Genomic DNA, 24,482 nt, shown 5'->3' with positions numbered 1-24,482 from the left:
TCCTTTCATTTGATCTATGTGAAGCTGTGAAATCCATCTCTGCATTAACACAGTACAATACCTACCAGGAGAAAGATTCAAAGTTTGTACCTCTCTCATGCAAGAGCAAAGGTTTTACCAACTGCCCCTAGGGTAATTTCCCTTGCCAAAGATAATGAAACCATTCATCCCAATAGCAAGAAATAACAATGCTCTTTCCATTTTTTAATAAAGGGAAATGCATATGACTGGTAAATTCACTGGGCAACTGCTCGGTGAATTTGCTAGGCACTCCTCATTCTGAGTAGGATGGTACTAAGTGTGCGCTGGATTCTGCATAAGCTGGATGGGTATTATAAAAATATATTTGTTAAGAGTTCAGTTCAACATCTTACTCATGGGAATTGAATCTAGGTGGGAAGGGTAACAATCATTCTTCCCATCCACTCATTATCCAAGCCAGACCCACTTTCCATCCATAAAGCTAAATCCACTTCTCATCAGTCAAGCTAAAACCAGTTCTGATCCACCCAACCTAGACCCAATTCACAATGACAATCTTGTTCACCAGCTACTTTCTGCTATACATATCATTTTCACACTGTTCCCACAGTGTTCAGAGCACATTGGCCAAAACAAATGATAGATATTATACACACCATTTTATTATTGATGTGTAACGAAATCTCGATGTTAGCATATGCATGATAGTAAAGCAACCCCCTTTTTAGCGTTTCAGTATTTTTATAGATATTCTTCTCCATCAACTATTTCTACCTGACCTGTTATGCATTTTTTATCATTTAAAACAACAGGGCACAACTTCTCACGAGATGGATCTGTTAGAATGGTATTCTCTTTCCACATCTTGAAAATCAATTCCACGTTTCTATGGCCATTTTGTTCTTTTTCAGGATCTGGGCAATGCACTTGGACTTACGTTAGTTTAATCCCAGAAAATAAATAATGTCCCTAAACTAAAATTTAATCGACCTGAGTGGATTGAAATAGAGAGGAATTATTGAGGATATTGGAGCTCTGCCATATGTTTAAAATCACTCTTATCTATTTATTTGTGGGGTTCACAGGAACAGGAATATGACTGGAGAAAGCAGAGTTTAACAGAGAGCATTGACTCTCTCTTCCCAAAGGAGGCAAGTATAAGAAACCTGCTGCATTTGGATATCTTAAATTTGATTTCTCCCCTATTGAGCAGAGAATTGAAAATAAATTTTATTTACTGGGTAGGTGATTGATGTCATAACAGCTATCACAGAGGACTCGAGAAAGCTAAACTTAAATATTGTTGGACGGAATGACTTGTTGGATGGAATGACTTATCTTCCTCATGGGTATTAGAAAGCCCTCTGAAGTAAACCAAAGGGATATTACTAACTCTGAGGTAGGATTGCTGAAGATTTTTGTTATTTTCTCTATTGAACATGTAAGGAAACCTATGTGATGATGATCTATGTAGTTGAGTAGGGTTGTATTAAGCAGGAAGTGAAAACTGACATTGGCAGGGGTGCTTCTCTATTTCTAACGGTGTACATCAAGCAGAGGCAAACGAATTTTGGAGACAGCTCAGAAAAGTTACATTCACAACAAGATGGTGTGATCTTCAATGAAGAAGGCAAGGAAAATCCTGAGGGGGGTAAAATGAATTACAAGGTGCAGAAAAAAAAACTTCCAATGATGAAGAACTTCTTAAGAGGTTTCAAGAGGATGACACATGAAGTGAACATCGAGACATCAAAGAAAATGCTCTTGATGGTAAATTTTGATTTTCCCTGGTTAAATGATTTATGATGTTGGTAGCCTACTGTAAGGTAAGTTTAGTCAAACTCCTAGGACAATGGTTGTTGTTGTTGGGAAAAGTATCTATTCAGAACGCCCCTATCCCACTCTAAGGTGTGATAGTGACTTAGCAACAAAAAAGGAAAACTACTTGAGTATTCTTGTTTATGAAATGTAAACGAAGAGGAAGGATAAACTAACCCGTGTCTTGCGCTAGTTTGTTGATCCAATCGCTCCTCTCTTCAATAGCTCCCAGCTCCCAGCTCCCTGCTCCCTTACCGGCCCAGCTTCACCAAATTCCTGCAAGATCACAGAAGAGAGAAACTACATGAAGATATAGATTTACATTCATAAAACGCTTAGGATCAGATTAAGCTAAACATGAAAATATAACAAAACATCGTTGATACACAACATGTAGGAGAAACTCAAATAATTTTATTGATATGATAAGAAAGTCCAAGAGGAGATACAACCAAGTGAGTCCCGATCCAGCATCTACCTCCCAGCAAAGGAATCCCTTCCTCACCTCCAACAAAGCATAAATCACCCAATGCACAAATCTCAATCTCAAACCAACAACAATTCTCTGCAAAGTACAAAATTCCAGCCTCCTGGATCTCTGGGATGAGGGATCCATATATAGATATAAGCAGAGAGGATGAGTCAGCTTATGTTTTGACTTGTGGCCTCTCTTTGTCAGTTCTTGCTTCCACTTGGAGATTGAGAGCCTCTTACTCATCACTGGTCGAATTCAGTGAGGCAAGTGTCATTGGAGAAGATTCTGGAAGCTTCCATTGTCTCTCCACCTCGTTGAATGACTCTACCACTTGTCATTTCCCACTCAACGCACCTGGGTAGTGCATTCAAGTGTGTTGCAACGCACCTAACCAGTGCATTTGGGTGCTTTGCAACGCAGGCAACTAGTGGAGCTTCTGAATTGATCCTGATTTGACTAGTTTTGAGCGGTTTCTGGTGGAGAACTTATGGGAGAAGTTGTCATTGGTTGACCTTGTTCCTTTAGGGGCAGGAACAACACTTTTAGGGACTTTGGATCCCTTGGATTATGGACATTTCATGCTTGTAGTTGTAAGGCACAAAAATGTCTATAACAATTGCCCCCTAAAGTATGAGGTCGTTTATCGGGTGAAATGCTTTATTAGGAGGACCCGAAGTTCTTTCAATGCTAGGAGGAGACCTGTAATAAGATACAATACAATACATTATTTTCATACTGTTTTCATGATCTAGTTGAGGCGGGCATTCCCATGCTCAGCTTTATAAATTCATTTTTATGTACATAGGACAGACAATCGTCTGATGGTAGAGTGATGATTCTGATGAAATCATCATCCTTTTGGTAGGATGATTATCTGTTCTGCAATGCTGTACATGTCAATGTCTTTACTTTTCCTTAATATATATCGCATCCCTGATGGATGAAACTAGATCCGGGGTCTTCAATCTCGTCCGATCTTCACTCTGAGTACAAGTCGATCCATGTGAGAAATGTTTTGAAGTCGAACATGGAAAGACATCGCTTGATTACCAGTCAATGATGTAAACTATTAACAAGCGCGAGAGGAATCACCGATAATGATAACGAACCTCAAGGTACTGCAGTACAATTCACGTGGTGTGAATAAAGGACTTGGCATCGAACACCACGCAAAATCTTTCGATCGAAGGTCATTGATGTATACCTGTCGCCGGAAGTGAGAAACTTGCCATTGAGGCATGCAAGCTTCAAAGTACTGAAGGGGGTGTTCCTAGATCAACTTCTTGGATAATGAGCTGATGTCGACAAGAAGCGATCCATCAAAGGAGGGCCTTAATGAATCCCACATCAATGACACGGAATGGAGCAAATGATTTTGATGGAGGTGAAAACGATCTGATGATATATGGTTTAGGGTGGCGGTCATGAAAGAATGAAGTATAATGTATGGCAGTGGATGGGACACGGGTGACTTCTCTGGATGACTTCTCTTGAACATATCGGCGACACTTATATGATGGATTGGTAGCATTTACCCCAAAGGTGGATGGTATGGCGAGACCATGGTGATGTGACCGGTGAATGAAACAACCCAACCCGACTCAGGCATGGAGTGGAAGTGTCATGTTCAAGAGCGACCTGCTACCAATAAAGGTTCTTTGAGTTTCTTCCCAATTTTTCCCCAGTCGTTGCTGACCAGTACCTATTTATTTTTGTCAAGATTGAGGAGGATAACATATGCTTGTTCTATAATTTTCCCTTCGGGCAAACCCATCGCTATGTTTTAACGGGCCTAGCGATAGTGAAACTCGTTCTCATCTAAAGACAAGTTTGTCACTATTAATGTTTTTAACGAGTTTAATGACAAAGATAACTCGGTCCTTTTCCTTTTTAGGGAGTCTGAAAAGGAACGTAAAGTTAACTCCGAAATTCCTTTTTCGTCATCTAATCCCTTAAGTCCGAAAAAGTATAAAACAATACAGAAGGGATGAATTTTCGATAGTTTTAACGAGCCGAACAAAACAAGCGCTCGATCTTTTTGTGCAATAATCCCTCAGGTCCAAAAATATTAAAATCTAGAGGAGGGATAGCTCTTCTTGTCGCTTTAACGAGCTGGAAGGCCAAAACTCGGAAATCTTTTCATATTTTACGAGTCAGATGAAAAGAGCTTAAAGAAGACTCGTCTTTTGAGGAACGAGTGATAAAACGGGTAGCAGTTGATTCCAGGTAAGGGCTGGAATTTTTCAAGCACGACAGTGTCACAAGGATGGCTAGTGAAATCACTCTTCGCAGTTGTTCCTTAAAATGGGTAAACAATCAAATGGAGGTGAATGATCGGCCAATAGAAAAGTGGAGGTGACGGTGCAAACACGACCAAGGCTTTAATGGCTGATAATGTTACATTCACGGTGGTTATTTACCGGGGAATAGTTCATTTTTTAACGAGCTTAAACGCGGGTGGAAACATTTGCTCGGTTCAGGTTTATTTTTTAACGAGCTTGAACCCTACAGTAACACTGCTCGAGGCGGGTTTATTTTTTAACGAGATTGAACCCTGCGGTAACACTGCTCATGATAAGTTTGCATGCCCCCAGCATAATAACGCAAATCGAGGTGCATGCCCCCAGCATAATAACGCAAATCGAGGTGCATGCCCCCCAAGCTTCATTGCATTCAACTCGGTGGTTGGAATGAAGGTTTACCTTTGAGATTTGGAAAGGGGATTTGTTTCATTTTTTAATGAGGTTGACACAGTAAAAGAACCATCCTCAAGACTCCTTGTTTCATTTTTTAACGAGGTTGACACGAGATAAGAACTGTCCTCGGAACCCAAGTCCATTAGATATAGAAGGTTTCATATTCCACTGAGGCCACTTCCGCCAGATTTTTCAGAGGCGGTAGGGCAAAAGTACCCATTAAGGCAGGGTCTTTTAGGAGACCTACTCCGATATTTTGGAGCGAATGATCACTTCCATGGATCATGGGAATGCTTCCAGTAACTTGAGAACCATTGGGGAGGAAGTTTTGTTGATCGACGATTGTAATCCCTCCTTGAAAGGGAAATGCAATCTTTCTAAAATAGGTCGACACAACAGCTGCCATGGCATAAATCCATGGTCTTCCTAGTAGGATGTTGTAATCAAGATTCCCATCGATGACTTCAACATCTATTTCTACTATTTTCCCTCCTAGTTCAACTTTCAAGTTATTTAGGATACCATACGGGGCATACGTCCGTCCATCAAATGCTTTTAATGTCGTTGAAGATTGCGACAAGGTTAGAGATCCTAAAGTTTTCCAGCAACTCATCGACATAATACATGTAGATGCCCCCTCATCAATAATTGTTCGATGAACAGTTTTTTTGAGAGCTTTCACTTGAACAAGGAAAGCTAGTTGAGCTGGTAACTGAGGATCGTATCCTTTATGATCGAAGGATACAAGATTGGAATCCTTTGGGTCAATCCCACCAACGGCTGATAATAAAGCCTGCCTTTGGGATGGGCAATTTTGTAGCACCTCAAGAGTCGACATAGCGGATGGCGATTGGGCCAAATCTTCCACTATGTTATAATGTTGCGCCGATCTAGCGCGGGGATTAAACGTCGACTTGTGTACTACTCCCTTTGGCGGTTTTATTGTTAATTCAGGAATGATGGGTGGTACAACTTCTGTCGAAGTTTTTGTCGAACTACTTGGTTGATCTTTATCCTTGTCGTTCGACAGCTGCGGATTCCCGTAATCTTTGTTCCTTGTCGAAATCAAGGCATCATTTTGCTGTTTTGAAACCGACAGCATTAGCACTTGAGACGAGGAAGCATTTCCACTATCAACCAGATTTGTTCCTGGATTTGGAAACGGATCAGTTAACATAGCTGAGGTTTTCGAACTTTTAAAGAATTTCTTAAGCTCAGCTTTGTATGGACATTCTTCCGTGCAATGATCCTCGTCACATATTTGACACCCGAAAGGGGGTTTCCTATTCCCAGGAGGGTTTGAAGAAGTTTTTTCAGGAGATGACTCATCCTGTTTCTTCTTCTTCCCTTTGCCTTTCTTGTTCTTGCTTCCTGGTTGTTTGGTTTCTTTGCCCTTATCTGCTGATACGGCATTTACTTCCGAAGCAACAATTTCGTCTTTTGCATTTTGATTTGAAATCTTACGGGCTTTCTTGGACGTAGCCTTTGTCGATTTCGTGTTTGTCGTGCCGATCACGCCATCGCCAGCGTGAGAGTCATTGTTTGATTTTGGAGCAGGAGGAATTGAGAATTCCGGTCTAGGAGCGTCAGGTATTTTGTCGTAGAGCGTGCCAGACTGAGTATAGACCAAGTCCAGGTATTGCGCACGAGCGATGACTTGCTCTTCCGTTACGACTCCCCCCTTTGCCACATCTTTCGTGATGGCAGGAAGTAAGGATTTGATAAACCATTCAGCTAATATCTGATCGGGAATGTACATTTTTACCATCCTACGACGACGTCGCCACTCATGTATATGATCAGATATGTGAGTGGTCGTTGTTTGTTTGAAGTTGGTTAGGAGTTCCGTTCCCATTTCATACCTTATCGGTAATTGAAAATGGGTTAAGAAAGTCGTGGCTAAGGTACTGAAGTTGTCGAACGAAGCTCTAGGCAATTCAATATACCATTTTGCTGCTGGACCCGTTAACGTCCTCTGAAAAAGGCGAAGCCTTATCGAATCATCATTTAGGGTGTTTTATGAACACCATAGATGAAATGTCATCACATGATTCGATGGATCTTCACCTGGATTTCCATTAAATTTAGAAATATCTTATGGAAGTTTATGAGGGATCGCTGGCCACCAAGGGCCGTAAGCAATTGGATCGTTTGTTAACTGGTGTAAATTAGGTAACTCTAAAGTTGCCATGAATGGTAACTGTTGATTCAGGTTAGGTGAAGCATACCCAGGATATGATGGAATTGCTTGAGCAGTTGGCCTTTGCATACCAGCATAATGTAGTTGATGCTAGTACGACTGATACGGTTGGTGGACATGACCATTGTAAAGTGGTTGATTTTGACCGTTTTGAATGTACGGTTGTCCACTGTTCACAAAGATCTGCTGCTCAGAACCTTGGTATACTTGTTGGAATTGTGGTCGCTAGTATTGCACCAGCCACGGTTGTGAAGCCATGTTCTGTTGCGCTATACTAACCGTTGGACCAAGGTGTGGGGTAATTGTACCCATTTGGACCTGTGTCGCCCCACCAGTCGGCGATTGTGTTTGAGTCACAGGTGTTGTGGGGAAAAGTATCCGACTCGGAATGACCCTATCCCGACTCTAAGGGTGATAGTTCCTTAGCAACAACTGAAAGTAAAGCTTTGATAGTTTTCCTTTATGAAAATACAGAGAAGGAAGAAAAGATTGACCAACCGATGTCTTTCGCTTTTGTCGATCCTGTCTTCTCTCTTTGCCTCTTGTTCCCAGCTCCTTGCTCCCTTGCCGGCCCAGCTACACACAGATCCTGCAAAAACGAGAGAAGGAAACTACAAGAAACATGTACTCATAACTGATGCATGGATTAGGATGAATCAAATATACAGATGAAAACAATACATCATTGCAATACAAGTATATAGGAGAACATCAAAGCTTTATTGATAGAAGAAAAAGGTTCTGAGAAGGTTACAACCATAAATGGCCCCAATCCAGCAGGTCCTCCCCAGCAGCAAGAAATCTCCTCTTCTCCTCTATAAAAGCAATCACTCAATAGCTCTAACTGTAAACCAACAGCACTTCCTTGCTTTGCACAAAATTCCAGCCTCCTTAGACCTCATGAGAGAGCTCTATATATAGGGTAGAAGGAGAAAGGATGAGTCAGCTTGAGATTGACATGAAGCTGCCTTGTGTCCTCTCCCTCTTCAGTTAAACTTCAGTTCTTGAGTCCACTTGGAGATCCTTGCTTCCACATGGAGATCAAGTACCTCTTACTCATCATAGGGCGAATTCCATGAACCAAGTGTCAGTTTGGAAGCTTCCTGGGCAGTTGACACCTTGCAGAATGACTGTGCCACTTGGCCAATCTCGCCCAGCGCAGGTAGCCTTCATTAGAGTTGACTTTCAGCGCAGGTACAAGGAGGAGCAGTTGACATTCAGCGCAGTTTCTCAGTGGAGCAGCTGACATGATCCAAAAATAGCCTGTTTTTGAGTGTTTTCAGGTGGAGAACTGATAGGAAGTGTTGTGGTTTGCTGACCTTGTTCCTCTAGGGGTAAGAACAACATGTTTAGGGACTTTGGATCCCTGTAATTATCGACATTTCATGCTCCATGCTGCGAGGCACAAAAATGTCTATAACAGTTGCCCCCTAAAGTATGAGGTCGTTTATCGGGTGAAATGCTTTATCCAGAGGGTCCGAAGTTCATTCAAGTGCTGAGAGGTGCCCTGTAATACAATACAATACAATACATTATTTTTCATTCTGCTTTCATGATCTAGCTGAGGCGGGCATTCCCATGCTCAGCTTTATAAATACATTTTGGTACATAGAACAGACGATCGTCTGATGGTAGACTGATAATTCTCTGCTGAAATTATCATCCTTTGAGTAGGATGATCATCTGCTGCAATGATGTACATGACAAATGCTTTTATATTTCCTGAATATGTATCGCAGCCCGGATGGATGAAACTAGATCCGGGGTCTTCAAACTCGTTCGATCTTCACTCTAAGTACAAGTCGATCCATGTGAGAATTTCGCTGAAGTCGAACATGGAAAGAAATCGCTTGATTACCGGTCAGTGATGAAAACCGTTAACAAGCGCGAGAGGAATCACCGATAATGATAATGACCCTCAAGGTACTACAGTACAATTCACGTGGCGTGAATAAAGGACTTGGCGTCGAACGCCATGCAAAATCTTCTGGTCGAAGGTCATTGATGTATACCTGTCGCCGGAAGTGAGAAACTTGCCATTGAGGCATGCAAGCTTCAAAGTACTGATGGGGTTGTTCCTAGATCAACTTCTTGGATAATGAGCTGAAGTCGACAAGAAGCGATCCGTCAAAGGAGGGCCTTAGTGAATCCCACATCAATGACACGGAACGGAGCTAATGATTTTAGTGGAGGTGAAAACAAACTGTGACATATGATTTAGGGTGGCGATCATGAATGGATGAAGGATAATGTATGGCAGTGGATGGGACACGGTTGACACTTTCAGAATGACCTCTCTTGAACATATAATGACACTGATGCGATGGATCGGTAGCATTACCCCAAAATGTGGATGGTTTGGCGAAGACCATGGTGATGAGACCGGTGAATGAAACAACCCAACCCGATGTGGTACGGAAGAAAAGTGTCATGTTCAAGAGCGACTTGCTACCATTAAGCCTTGATGTTCTCCCAATTTTTCCCCAGTCATTTCTGACCAGTACCTCTTTATTTTTGTCAAGCTTGAGGAGGACAACATATGCTTGTTCTATAACCTGCCCTTCGGGCAAGCCCATCGCTATGATTTAACGAGCTTAGCGATAGGGAAACTCGTTCTCGTCTAAAGACAAGTTTGTCGCTATTTAATGAATTTAACGAGTCTAACGACAAGGATAACTCGGTCCTTTTCATTTTTAGAGAGTCTGAAAAGGTACATAAATTCAACTCCAAAATTCCTTTTTCGTCATCTAATCCCTTAAGTCCGAAAAAGTATAAAACAATACAGAAGGGATGAATTTTCGATTGCTTTAACGAGCCGAACAAAACAAGCGCTCGATCTTTTTGTGCAATAATCCCTCAGGTCCAAAAAGATTAAAATCTAGAGGAGGGATAACTCTTCCGGTCCCTTTAACGAGCTGGAAGGCCAGAACTCGGCAAACTTTTCATATTTTATGAGTCAGAAAAGAGCTCAAAGATGACTCGTCTTTCGAGGAACGAGTGATTAACAGGGCAGCAGCAGATTCCAGGTATAGGTTGGAATATTCCAATCATGGCAGTGTCACAAGGATGGCTAGGTGAAATCACTCTTCCCAGCTGTTTCTCAAAAGAGGTAAACACACAAATGGAAGTGAATGATCGGCCAAATGACGGTGGAGGTGACGGTGCACAAACACAACCAAGGCTTTTATGGCTGATGAATTTACGATCTCAGAAGGGTATTTACCAGTTCATTTTTTCTGAATGAGCTTGAACTCTAAAGGAAAGCCTGCTCATAAACTTATGTTTATTTTTTAACGAGCATGAACTATGCGCTAAAACTGCTCGGATCTTGCGTTTATTTTTTAAAGAGCATGAACTATGTGCTAAAACTGCTCGATATACCAGTCATAGAATAAAAACGCCTCCTGTGAGATAGCTATTTTTTAAGGAGCTTTATCTCACGAAGCTATGCTCCAAATTTGGCAAGTTTTTACCTTTACCCCACAGACTTTCTTCATGCAAGGTCGGAATCGGCTAATCCTACAAGTTTAAAGGGTTAGACCTACAGGTTTAAAGGGAGGACCTAAAAATTTAAAAAATAAATAGTCGTCCCTCGCTCACATTCCAAAAGTTTGCATGCCCCCAGGTATAGGATAGAATTTCGGGCTGCCCCTTCTCAACGAGGCCTGCCTCTTTCTTATTATCCGAAGAGGGTTCTATTTGCTGCCGCAAATCAATCTCTTTCTTCGGCGATGTCTATCATTGGGTTACTCAAAGATGGTTACCCTCTGTCACAACAACAGAGTCTCCTTCTTTGGAGGCTGCCCCTACTTATCCTTCAAAACATTTGTTTTAATGGGTGAGGCTTGCTTTTCCCCAAAGATGGTTACTTCTTGCTGTCACAAATGGACCCCCTCCTTAGTAGAGCCCACCTCTTTAGACAAATGGAGCGACCGCTTCGCTCACATAACTTTGACAAAAGAATTTTATCCTAGAACAACCCTCCTTTCCACTGCCGGACGGGGTACGGACTAGTCCATTCTTCTGCGGAAATTCTGCCTTATACCCGGGGTTTCTTCTGCCCGAAGCAGACCAGGGTGCATGCCCCCTGGGTTCCAATCTTTCTTTCTGAATCACTCGCACTCATCGGGAAGTAGGACTGGGGGTGGAGGCAAATCTTGAGTAAACAGACCATTTAGGAATGGTATTTGACTATTTGCGATGCGAGATCCCGGAAACGAAAGTTGGTCTACGAGCTTGACCATCCTTCCTTCGTGTGGAAAACACATTACTCTAAAGAGTGAGGAGACTATCGCTCCCATGCAATAAATATAGTCACGTCCAAGGAGTAGGTTATAATCCAAGGGTCCCTGGACGACCATCACGTTCAAATTGACGGTCTTCCCTTTCAATGTAACAGGCACATTGGGGAGGATTCCTAACGGTCGACTGGTTCCTTTATCAAAACCTGAGAGATTTCTTAACTCAGGTAAAAGCGCCGGGGAACCCAGTGCTTTCCAAGCAACAGAGGAAAGGATACTCACAGACGCCCTGTTGTGGGGAAAAGTATCCGATGCGGATGACACTAACCCTTTCTAAAGGTGACAGACTTTAGCAACAACTGAATGACAAAGTTTTCATGTTCATCTTTATGAAAGCACAGAGAGAATAGAAAGAGGATCAACCAACCTGGTGTCTTGCGCTTAGTCGATCCTTGTCCTTCTCGCTTTGTATCCCGTTCCCAGCTCTTTACTCTCCAAGCCGATCCAGCTACACACAGAATCTACACAACAAAAGGGAGCAAACTACGAGATACAAGCAATCATAATTGAAGCATGGATTAGGTTGCATCAAATATACATGTAAACACAAAAGCATCTATGTAAAACAAGTATATAGAAGAACATGCAAACTTTATTGATAGAAAGTAACAGGGTTCCAGAGGAAGTTACAACCAATGATGTTGGCCCCAATCCAGCAGCACCTCCTCGGCAGCAAGAACTCTCTTCTTCACCTCTAGTAAAACAATCACCCAATAATCCTGGCAGTATACCAACAGCACCTCCTTGCTTATACAAAATTCCAGCCTCCTTAGACCTCATAGAAGAGCTCTATATATAGGAGAGAAGAAGAGAGGATGAGTCAGCTTGAGGCTGGCATAGAGCTGACTAGTGTTCTCTCCCTCTTCAGTTAATCTTCAGTTCTTGAGTCCACTTGGAGATCCTTGGTTACACATGGTGATCAAGTACCTCTTACTCATCACAAGGCGAATCTGATGAACCAAGTGTCAGTTTGGAAGCTTCCTGGGCAATTGACACCTTGCAGGAGGACTGTGCCACTTGGCCAATCTCGCCCAGCGCAAGTAGCCTTCATTGTTTTTGACTTCCAGCGCAGGTACAGAGTGGGACAGTTGCAATACAGCGCAGAAGCTCAGTTAAGCAGCTGACATGATCCAAAATAAGCCTGTTCTGAAGTGTTTTCAGGTGGAGAACTGATTGGAAGTGCTGTTGATCGATGACCTTGTTCTTTTAGGGGTAAGAACAACATGTTTAGGAACTGAGGATCCCTGTAATCATCGACATTTCCTGCTCCTTGACGCGAGGCACAAAAATGTCTATAACACGCCCCCTCATCAATGATAGTACCAGCCATAATCATTCTATAGATCTGGACAATGATTCTGAATGGTATACTGGCTGGTAACCGGGGTCTGCCTAGTTGATTCCAATCAAAGGATACAACCAGGTTGCTTGGTGGTGGGACCGAATATACGGCCGGGTATGACCCTGATGATGTTCCTTCCTGCGATAAAGGAATGGGCACATTGCCCTGACGCTCATCAGAGTCGGTGCTAATGAAAAGAACCTGGATGGTGTCATCCTTATTCTCTTCAGTGAGGGTGTCGCATGAGGATGACTCTCCGGCGACGGTGTCATTTGAAGATGGGTCTTCAATGACAGAGTCGTTGGACGATGAAACCTCTGAAGGAAGAACCGGGTCAACTGCCGTATCGACCTTTGGACTTTCGTCTGGTCTGGATTCAGTAGGTTCATTCTCAATGACCGACACTTCAGCTGTCCACTTGGGCGGGTCAGCTGGATTTTCAACTATCAAGGGATTAGGCGCGAGTTTTTGGTATCCAGGAGGAAGTCGTAACGGTGAAACCGGACAATCTTCCAAAACTCTCTTGGCCTCATCTAAGAATGGACATTTGTGGATGGCATGCTTACCTTCACACAATACACAGGGTGATCTTGATCTCCCTCTTCGTCCTTCACTCTCGCTAGTCGACGGACTGCAATCAACATGACTATCAGAGGTCGATGCTACCGGATTGTGCAACCTCGGGGACCAGTCCCTTAGTATCCGGGGAATACAAGGACAATCACGATGGAAGTGGGTCCCTTTGCAAATGACACATGGCGATTTAGGCCCGGTCGGTGCAGTGTGTGAGTTTTTGTCAGCTGTCTTCTGCTTGCCCCCAGTCGCCTTCGCCATAGGCTCCTTCTGTTTCTTTTCTTTCTTCTTCTTTTCCTTCTTCTCCTTGGGAGGTTGACTTTTGCCAGCTCTACCTTGCGAAGATGAAGGATCAGAGGAAGTATTGTAAGAAGTGGAAGGCTGGTGGGTAGTTCTAGACTGTTCTGACTGTTGATTCGACTGCTCAGAATTAGTGGCGATCTAGACTACATTAGTTGAAAAGAGCCATACAGGTAGGCCAATCGTCAATCCTGGAAGTGACAATGTCGCCATATGAGGCGCACCAACATCTCCCCAAGAGGAGAAGGGATTTGGACTTCTGCCAAGGTTGCCTCCTTGGTTGGTGGGCTCCATACTCTTCAACTGAAAGATCAACGTGGGAATAACAGGTGATTTTGTTCCGCTTAAAATAAATTTTATTAACGACGCTTTTAGACACAAACTTGCTTTTTCATGTTTTAAGAGTCGAGAAAAAGCTAAAGATGACTCTAGTCGCCTTCGATGTTTTAACGAGCCCGAAGTGACAAATGCTCGGTTGGACTTTTTCAGTTATAGAGTTTGAAAAAGGCCAAAAGAAACTGCTCTGGAGATCTAGGCAGAGGGTGTGCCAAACCTTTCGCAAAACCACAGAATACGTTTTACGGTACGGGTGGTCGATCTTCGTGAATGCTGTGTTCACTGCATCGCAATCAGTAGGGCGGTCGACACGGCTTCCTATGGATAAAGGATAATTGCCTATAGGGGTCTCCCAATATATACTCGACGGTACGTGGGAGCACAAGTCCGTATTAGTGCCACCGACTCTCAGGAGGAATCACCCACCTTCGTAGAGATCGACAGTCACTATGTTTAACGACGCCGGAACACGTCTCTACCTAGACCTCTAGATGTTTGCGTTATGTTACAAAGCGTTGTTATGTAAATTGGATTTATTTTAATGTTGATCTTGCTTAGCAGTTTTCCTTTAAGGATCACCACGAGATGTATATATACAACTTCCTAAATGCAATCTAAGATGAGAAGCAAAACTTTTCAATCTTTCAACTTTGAAAACCTTAATCTACTGAGGGAAAAGAAAGACATCAAATTTTCACACAGATCATAGAACACACACTAAATGCACTTTTTCCTAAATCAACATGCAAACTGTCAATAATGCACATGCACAATGCAGATATTTCTTTTCTTTTTCCTTAATGTTGATGTAAGACAAAAAGGAAACTGTTGTATAACTTTGAATCTAATTTCAAGCGAAAGTAAACAAGCTTGTCCAAAATCAAAAGACACCTTAAGATCGACTTGTTTAGACACTGGAAATGTATAGATTCAAACCACAAAATGAAAAACAAACAAACTCAAACAGCCATGAACAGTAATAAAACTAGCTCTTAAGATCACAAAGACACTTTTACAGTTCAGGATCTAAGAGGCCACAGCTATACTGGTTTGCTTTTCACAATGGGAAACTGTAACTGAAACAAGAAATACTGAAAGAACAATCACAGTTTCATCACACAACTGAGGCGGAATAATGTCAAGGAAAGTTGGTGTACAGCAAGTACAAATGACAAGCAATCAACAGCAAAATAACAGTGAAAGCAAGGCCAAGACTCAGTGGGAAACCTCAGGAAGACATAGCCTAACTGGTTCAGCGCAGGCTCTGGTCTGTCAAACTGACTCTCAGCGCAGTTCCTGAAGGGAGTACCTGCGCTGAAATGCAGACTGCCTTTGGACAGCCTGCACTGAGACACGAGAGTTGCGTTTACAAGGGTTTCTGGGTCATAAAAAGCTCAAAAATTCATTGTTTTTGCTGAAATAAAAAGCTATAGGTCAAGTACAAGCTAAGGGATGATCAAGAGGATGAAAAGCTATCACAAAGAGCACAAGAGTCTTTTGTAGATCAGCTCTTCAAATCATGAATCTGCTCAGAAAATGAGCAAGAGTAGCAGCCCCTCTACTTCGCTTTTGATATAGTCAAAAGCTTTTCGATTTGGTACTCTTTTGTTCAAGAAATGAATAGCAAAGATACTACAAACACCAACAAGATACTAGGCTCCCCAGTGGAGTCGCCAGTTTGTTGTGGGGAAAAGTATCCGACTCGGAATGACCCTATCCCGACTCTAAGGGTGATAGTTCCTTAGCAACAACTGAAAGTAAAGCTTTGATAGTTTTCCTTTATGAAAATACAGAGAAGGAAGAAAAGATTGACCAACCGATGTCTTTCGCTTTTGTCGATCCTGTCTTCTCTCTTTGCCTCTTGTTCCCAGCTCCTTGCTCCCTTGCCGGCCCAGCTACACACAGATCCTGCAAAAACGAGAGAAGGAAACTACAAGAAACATGTACTCATAACTGATGCATGGATTAGGATGAATCAAATATACAGATGAAAACAATACATCATTGCAATACAAGTATATAGGAGAACATCAAAGCTTTATTGATAGAAGAAAAAGGTTCTGAGAAGGTTACAACCATAAATGGCCCCAATCCAGCAGCACCTCCCCAGCAGCAAGAAATCTCCTCTTCTCCTCTATAAAAGCAATCACTCAATAGCTCTAACTGTAAACCAACAGCACTTCCTTGCTTTGCACAAAATTCCAGCCTCCTTAGACCTCATGAGAGAGCTCTATATATAGGGTAGAAGGAGAAAGGATGAGTCAGCTTGAGACTGACATAAAGCTGCCTTGTGTCCTCTCCCTCTTCAGTTAAACTTCAGTTCTTGAGTCCACTTGGAGATCCTTGCTTCCACATGGAGATCAAGTACCTCTTACTCATCATAGGGCAAATTCCATGAACCAAGTGTCAGTTTGGAAGCTTCCTGGGCAGTTGACACCTTGCAGAATGACTGTGCCACTTGGCCAATCTCGCCCAGCGCAGGTAGCCTTCATTAGAGTTGACTTTCAGCGCAGGTACAAGGAGGAGCAGTTGACATTCAGCGCAGTTGCTCAGTGGAGCAGCTGACATGATCCAAAAATAGCCTGTTTTTGAGTGTTTTCAGGTGGAGAACTGATAGGAAGTGCTGTGGTTTGCTGACCTTGTTCCTCTAGGGGTAAGAACAACATGTTTAGGGACTTTGGATCCCTGTAATCGACATTTCATGCTCCATGCTGCGAGGCACAAAAATGTCTATAACAACAGGGTCAAGGGGTTGTTGCATTATAACCGGAGAAATCTGAGGTTGATATACAACGGGCAGCGTTTGAACTTGTGACACTGTCACAATAGCTGGTGTAGTCGGGATGTTTGACATAGGTACACATTGTTGCATAGAACACAAATCTTGGTTGTTGGGGTAGTATAGGTACCCAACCACTTGACGTAACTCCAGTATAACTTGAATACTGTTGTGAACTCCCGTATGGATATCCTCCCGGAGGGGGTAATGGAAGGGCATACTGCCCCCCATACGGTGGTAATCCGGAACTCCAGGGGATTGTCTGCCCTTGGGGACTGGATTGCCCAAATTGACCTCCAAATGGATCAATTTGGCGAGTCTCAACATAAGAGTTGCCGGATATTATTCCGTAGGAACAAACAGGAACTGACCATACTGTCGAAATAGCCCCTGGATGGACTCCTTCTAGCGGTTGTGAGCTAGTCGGGAGAGATGGTACGCCGGCAAACATTGTCGGAGTGACGGTAGGGAGTTCTGTTGTCGCTGTGTCATTCGACACAGTCCTAGATGTTGACGGTTGTTCAGACATTTTGAGTCTATCCAAAAGATTACCTAGCGATTCTATAGGAACTTCCACTGGTGGTAGACTAACTTCTAATGTCGAAGGAAATAGAGTGACCCCGACTCCAAAATGTGTTGGAGTACTTGCTTGCGGATCTTCTACAATTTCCTCTATCGCAATCAAACCAGGTGGAAGGGGAAGACCGTCAGGTCCGTAAAATATTTCTGGTGCCGAAGAAGGGGTTGAATCGACAGCGAAAGATGTTTGAGGAGCAAGACTCTCTGAACCGGTTGCAGATGGAACTGGTTCAATAACACAAGTGTTTGCTCTCAGACTAGGATGAGCATCACTGTCCCTCTGTGGCTATTGAACTTCTTCTGTAGAGGCAGGGTTTCTAGAAATGTTTGGAGTAACTGGAATCTCGGATGTTGTTGGAACACTTGTTCTAACTTTAATAGGAGATTTCAAGCTGGTTAAACGAGTTCGCTTTGTCCGTACTGTTTTCGATTCCAGAGACAAAGACGGTTGACTCGTAAGCCTCCGCGAACGACGGGGTTTCAATTGACTTTCTTCCACGATTGCGGATTACTCGATCCACTAAAATACAAAAGGGGAAATATGTTTCCGAATTAAATGAATTTTAGACGCTTTAGACACAACTTGTTTTTTCAGTTTTTAAGAGTTGAAAAAAAACAAAAGATGACTCTAGTCTCCTTCGATTTTTAATGAGCCTGAAGTGACAAGTGCTCAGATGGACCTTTTCCGTTAAGGAGTCTGAAAAGGAACGAAAGGGACTGCTCTGGAGTTCTAGGTAGAGGGTGTGCCAAACCAATCGCAAAACCGCAGAATACTTTTTAGGGTACGGGCGGTCAATCTTCCCGAATGCTGTGTTCAGTGCATTGCGATCAGTAGGGCGGCCGACACGGCTTCCTATGGATAAAGGTTTTAAGCCTATAGGGGTCTCCCAATATATACTCGACGGTACGTGGGAGCACAATCCGTACTGGCACTTATCGTCTCTCAGGAGGAATCACCCAACCATCAGTGAGGCCGACAGTCACCAGGTTTTACGACGCCGGAACACATCTCTAGCCTAGACCTCTATGTTGTGCGTTAAGTTACAAAGCGTTGTTAAGTTCATTCAATTTATTTTAGGTTGATCTTTCTTAGAAGTTTGCCTTTTTGGATCACCACGAGATGTAGATGAAATTCCTAAATGCAATCTAAAGATGATAAGCAAGCATTTATCTCTTTTCAACAATGAAAATCCTAGCTACAAGGGGAAAAGAAAGACACAATCTTTTCTCAAAGAGAAAAGAGCACACTGTAAATGCACTTTTCCTAAATCAAACCATACAAACTATCAATATGAAAATGCACAAATGCATGTATTTGTTTTCACTTTCTTAATATTGATGCCTAAAAAGAAAGTTGATGTACAAATTTGAATTTTCTTTCAAGTAAAAAAACACAAACAAGCTTCTTTTTCGAAATCAAAAGGTATAGAAGATTACGACACTTTATGATTTTGAAGTAAACACTCGTTTTGACACTAGAAAGAGACAAATTCATACCAAAGAAAAAGTAAAAAGTATAATCAACTGTCAATAGCAAAGGAACTTTTTCCTAAGATCAAAATCGACACTTACGACAGATCTAAATCTAAGGACGACAGTATGACTATTTCACTTTTCAATGGAAAACTGTAAATGATGTAACAAATACACAAAGAACACCTACAGTCTTTTTGTACAAAAGAGGCGGAATTAAGGCAGAGAAAAGGGGTTTTCAGATAGGTACACACACTGATAACAGGCTACAAAAATCAGAGATAAAACTGAAAAGAGAAGCAAAGAACCTCAGCTGCACAGGGCAAAGGCTGGTCAGCGCACCTGTTGCACAGAGAAACTGAATTGCAGCGCAGGTATCCCTCTCGGGACCTGCGTTGAAATGCAGAACGTCTTCACAGAGCCTGCGCTGAAGCAGAAACGAGAATTTTCTCTGGGTTCTGGGTCACGGTTTGCAGTTTAATCTATGGTTTTTGGCAGGATAAAAGCTATTAGTAAGGCACAATTAGAGGGATGATTTAAAGGATGACTAAGAGCTATCACAAAGGGCAGTTAGAGCATTTCTGGATCAGTTGTTCAGATCATAAACAGGCCCAGTGAATGGACTAGAGTAGCAGATCTCTACTTTGCATTTGTAAACGGCAAATGCAGTTCGATTCGCCACTCCTAAGTTTATGAGAAGAACAACAATAGAAACACAAATAAACTAACTAGATACGATCCCCAGCGGAGTCGCCAATTTGTTGTTGGGAAAAGTATCTATTCAGAACGCCCCTATCCCACTCTAAGGTGTGATAGTGCCTTAGCAACAAACAAGGAAAACTACTTGAGTATTCTTCTTTATGAAATGTAAACGAAGAGGAAGGATAAACTAACATGTGTCTTGCGCTAGTTTGTCGATCCAATCGCTCCTCTCTTCAATAGCTCCCAACTCCCTACTCCCTTACCAGCCCAGCTTCGCCAAATTCCTGCAAGATCACAGAAGAGAGAAACTACATGAAGATATAGATTTACATTCATAAAAAGCTTAGGATCAGATTAAGCTAAACATGCAAATATAATAAAACATCATTGATACACAGCATGTAGGAGAAACTCAAATAATTTTATTGATTTGATAATAAAGTCCAAGAGGAGATACAACCAAGTGAGTCTCGATCCAGCATCTACCTCCCAGCAAAGGAATCCCTTCCTCACCTCCAACAAATCATAAATCACCCAATGCACTAATCTCAATCTCAAACCAACAACAATTCTCTGCAAAGTAAAAAATTCCAGCCTCCTGGATCTCTGGGATGAGGGATCCATATATAGATGTAAGCAGAGAGGATGAGTCAGCTTATGTTTTGACTCTGGCCTCTCTCTGTCAGTTCTTGCTTCCACTTGGAGACTGAGATCCTCTTACTCATCACTGGTCGAATTTAGTGAGGCAAGTGTCATTGGAGTAGATTTTGGAAGCTTCCATTGTCTCTCCACCTCGTTGAATGACTCTGCCACTTGTCATTTCCTGCTCAACGCACCTGGGTAGTGCATTCAAGTGCGTTGCAATGCACCTAGCCAGTGCATTTGGGTGCTTAGAACGCAGGCAGCTAGTGGAGCTTCTGAATTGATCCTGATTTGACTAGTTTTGAGTGGTTTCTGGTGGAGAACTTCTGGGAGAAGCTGTCATTGGTTGACCTTGTTCCTTTAGGGGCAGGAACAACACTTTTAGGGACTTTGGATCCCTTGGATTATGGACATTTCATGCTTATAGCTGTAAGGCACAAAAATGTCTATAACAGTTGTTGTAATGAAACCATTTGCAGCTTGAAGGAAGTCCAACAAAAGTTTCACGGAGGGTAAAATTCTTGGCTACACTAGATCGCTACTTTTTGTTCTCATGGAAAAGCAAATTGTTATATTATTTTCCAAAATGCTTTTTGAATGTTACTTCTCCAATAGAAAAATTTTATATTTCTTAGATTTTAGCATAGTATGCTTTAATTTATAGTAGTTTAATGCTTACAACAATTGAGACAAAAGAGGAGAGAGAAAATGTCAACAGAGCTGATTCAACAGGATGAAGAAAAATGAGTTGAGCTTGAAAACACAGCAATTAAACATTCCAAGGAGGTAGATTCTGTTGTCCTAGAAAAATACTGCGTTTGGAGGCTTGAGAATGAGAACGAGAATTATGACTCCACTGTTAGATTGATGCGAGACCAACTGATCATGGCTAGGGTGTATTCAAGCACTTCCCAGGCTAGGCATAATCTTGATTTATACCATGAATTGATGCTTCGTGTTAAAGAATGTCAACATACATTGGGTGAGGCTAATGCAGATTCTGATCTACCTTAAAGGTAATAGTTTTCGCATTGGTTGCTTCTAAATCAAGAGTAGTAAGTGCTTCCAGTTCCATTTGGTGTTCATATCCTTTGTTTCTTTTAAAGTTGCAGTCTGTGTGTCAATCTTTCTGCTTTTCATTCTCTTTTTCATGGCCGATAATTGATCTAAATGTTTCAGTTCACCTAAGAAGATCAAGGCTATGGGTCATGTCCTATCTAGGGCTAGAGAACAATTTTATCACTGTGGGATAGTAACAAAGAAGTTGCGAGCCATGCTTCAGTCTACAGACGAGCAAGGACCTTGAAAAAGCAAAGTACATTTTTAAGTCAGCTGGCAGCAAAGACTGTTCCCAAGGGCCTACACTGTCTATCCATGCAATTGACCATGGATTATTACTTTCTTTCCCTTGAAAAGTGAAATTTCCTAAAAAGGACAAGTTGGAGGATCCAACTCTTTATCACTATGCATTATTTTCTGACAATGTATTGGCTGCATTTGTGGTTGTGAATTCAACTATCATGAATGCTAAGGTGACGTGTTATGAATTTAAAATACTCTAAAGTTTGGAAGTCCAACAGTTTTGCTACATTTTACATTTAATATTTGGATCTCATTGTAGGTGATTTACTTGTGTTTGCAGGAATCTCAGAAACGTGTATTTCATCTTGTCACAGATAAGTTAAATTTTGGGGCCATGAAAATGTGGTTTTTACTTAATCCCCCAAGGAAATCTGTGATACATGTAGAAAATGTTGATGGTTTTAAATGGCTCAATTCCTCTTATTGCCCTGTGCTTCGCCAACTTGAATCCGCAGCTATGAAAGAGTATTATTTCAACGCAGATCACTTGAAGACACTCTCAACACATTCCTCCAATTTGAAATATATAAATCCAAAATATTTATCCATGCTAAATCATCTTCGTTTCTATCTTCCACAAGTTTATCCCAAACTGGACAAGATGCTTTTCTGGGATGATGATATTTTGGTGCAGAAAGATTTGATGCCCTTGTGGTTAGTAGATATTCATGGAAAGGTTAATGGTTCAGTGGAAACTTGTGGAGAAAGCTTTCACCGTTTTGACAAATACCTTAATTTTTCCAATCTGCACATAGCTAGGCACTTTGATCCTAATGCTTGTGGTTGGGCATATGGGATAAATGTATTTGATCTCAAAGAATGGAAGAAACAAGATATAACTAGAATATATCACAAGTGGCAGAACATGATAAGTGTGTAGTGTGGTTTATTTATGTTAATTCCTGTGATGCTTACTTTAAAGTATTTGAAGTAAATCTGAAGTAATTAGCTAGAAAACTTAATGGGTTTTTCTTTGTTCGATTTCTAAGTTTTTCTTTTATTGTATGTTAGAATGAGGATAGAGTGTTGTGGAAGGTTGGAACACTACCCCCTGGATTTGTACATTGGCTGCTTCTAAATCAAGAGTAGTAAGTGCTTCCATTTGAATTTGGTGTTCATATCCTTTGTTTCTTTTAAAGTTGCAGTCTGTGTGTCAATCTTTCTGCTTTTCATTCTCTTTTTCATGACTGGTAATTGACATGATTGTTTCAGTGCACCTGAGAAGATCAAGGCTATGGGTAATGTCCTATCCAAGGCTAGAAAACAATTTTATGGTTGTGAAAAAGTAACAAAGAAGTTGCAAGCCATGCTTCAGTCTACAGACGAGCAAGTAAGGACTTTGGAAAAGCAAAGTAATTTTTTAAGTTAGGTGGCAACAAAGTCTATTTCCAAGGGCTTGCACTATCTGTCCATGCGATTGACCATAGATTATTACTTTCTTCCTCTTGGAAAGTGATAATTTCCTAAAAGGACAAGTTGGAGGATCTGACATCTGTGTTTGTGAATTCAACTGTCATGAATGCTAAGGTGAAGTGTTATTAATTTAAATTACTCTAAAGTTTGGAAGTCCAACAGTTGTGCTGCATTTTACATTTAATATTTGGATCTCATTGTAGGTGATTTACTTGTGTTTGAAGGAATCTGAGAAACATGTATTTTGTCCCATCATAGACAAGTTAAATTTTGGGGCCATGAAAATGTGGTTTTTACTTAATCCCCTAGGGAAAGCTGCGATACATGTAGAAAATGTAGATGATTTTAAATGGCTCAATTCCTCCTATTGCCCTGTGCTTCGCCAACTTGAATCCGCAGCTATGAAAGAGTATTATTTCAAGGCAGATCACTCGACTACACTCTCAGCACATTCCTCCAATTTGAAATATATAAATCCAAAATATTTGTCAATGCTAAATCATATTCGTTTCTATCTTCCACAAGTTTATCCCAAAATGGAAAAGATCCTTTTCTTGGATGATGATATTGTTGTGCAGAAATATTTGACGCCCTTGTGGTCAGTAGATCTTCATGGAAAGGCTAATGGTTCAGTGGAAACTTGTGGAGAAAGCTTTCACCGGTTTGATAAATACCTTAATTTTTCCAATCCGCACATAGTCGGGCACTTTGATCCTAATGCTTGTGGTTGGACATATGGGATGAATGTATTTGATCTCAAAGAATGGGAGAAACAAGATATAACTGGAATATATCACAAGTGGCAGAACATGGTAAGTGTGTAGTTTGGTTTATTTATGTTAATTCCTGTGATGCTTATTTTAAAGTATTTGAAGTAAATCTGAAGTAATTAGCTAGAAAACTTAATCGGTTTTTCTTTGTTCAATTTCTAAGTTTTTCTTTTATTGTATGTCAAAATGAGGATAGAGTGTTGTGGAAGATTGGAACACTACCCCCTGGATTGAACATTTTATGGCCTGACCCATCCTTTGGACAAGTCTTGGTATGTGCTAGGTTTAGGATATAATCCTAGTGTGGACTGTTGAGAGATTGACAATGCAACTATTGTTCATTACAATGGGAACATGAAACCTTGGTTAGAGCTGGCAATGATGAAGTACAAGCCTTACTAGACAAAATATAAAAAATATGATCATGCTTTCTTACACAGTGCAATATAAATGAATAGTTGTGACCTCAATATTCATACTGCAATAGATTGTCAAATGTAAAGTGTAAAGGCCCTTGATTCTGGTTGATAATTCATTCCAATTCATTTGTTTTTGGAGTTCCACAGAAGGTTTCTAGTTTATGGCTTAATGAGTCAGGTTTTTGGAGGTGCAGTGGCCTAACCAAGTTTAAGATTTACAAATTTTATGTCCTCATTGTATTCCTTCATAGTTGGAAGTAAACTCCTATATAAGTATTTTTTTCTTTGTTAGTTAATATTTCTCTTTCATCAAGTAATTA

The 24,482-nt window shown here is 41.4% G+C and overlaps 1 pseudogene; it reads left to right on the top strand.

Moving 5' to 3' along the window:
• Window positions 1–24,145, top strand: part of LOC149213254 (polygalacturonate 4-alpha-galacturonosyltransferase-like) — a 53,105-nt pseudogene extending 28,960 nt beyond the window's left edge.
• The last annotated feature ends 337 nt before the right edge of the window (window positions 24,146–24,482 follow it).

Source organism: Pinus tabuliformis, chromosome 1_1 (assembly GCF_031772625.1).
Source record: "Pinus tabuliformis cultivar Carrire ecotype Pingquan chromosome 1_1, CPIR1, whole genome shotgun sequence".
Classification (NCBI taxonomy): domain Eukaryota; kingdom Viridiplantae; phylum Streptophyta; class Pinopsida; order Pinales; family Pinaceae; genus Pinus; species Pinus tabuliformis.
This window is presented reverse-complemented; position numbering and strand designations above follow the sequence as displayed.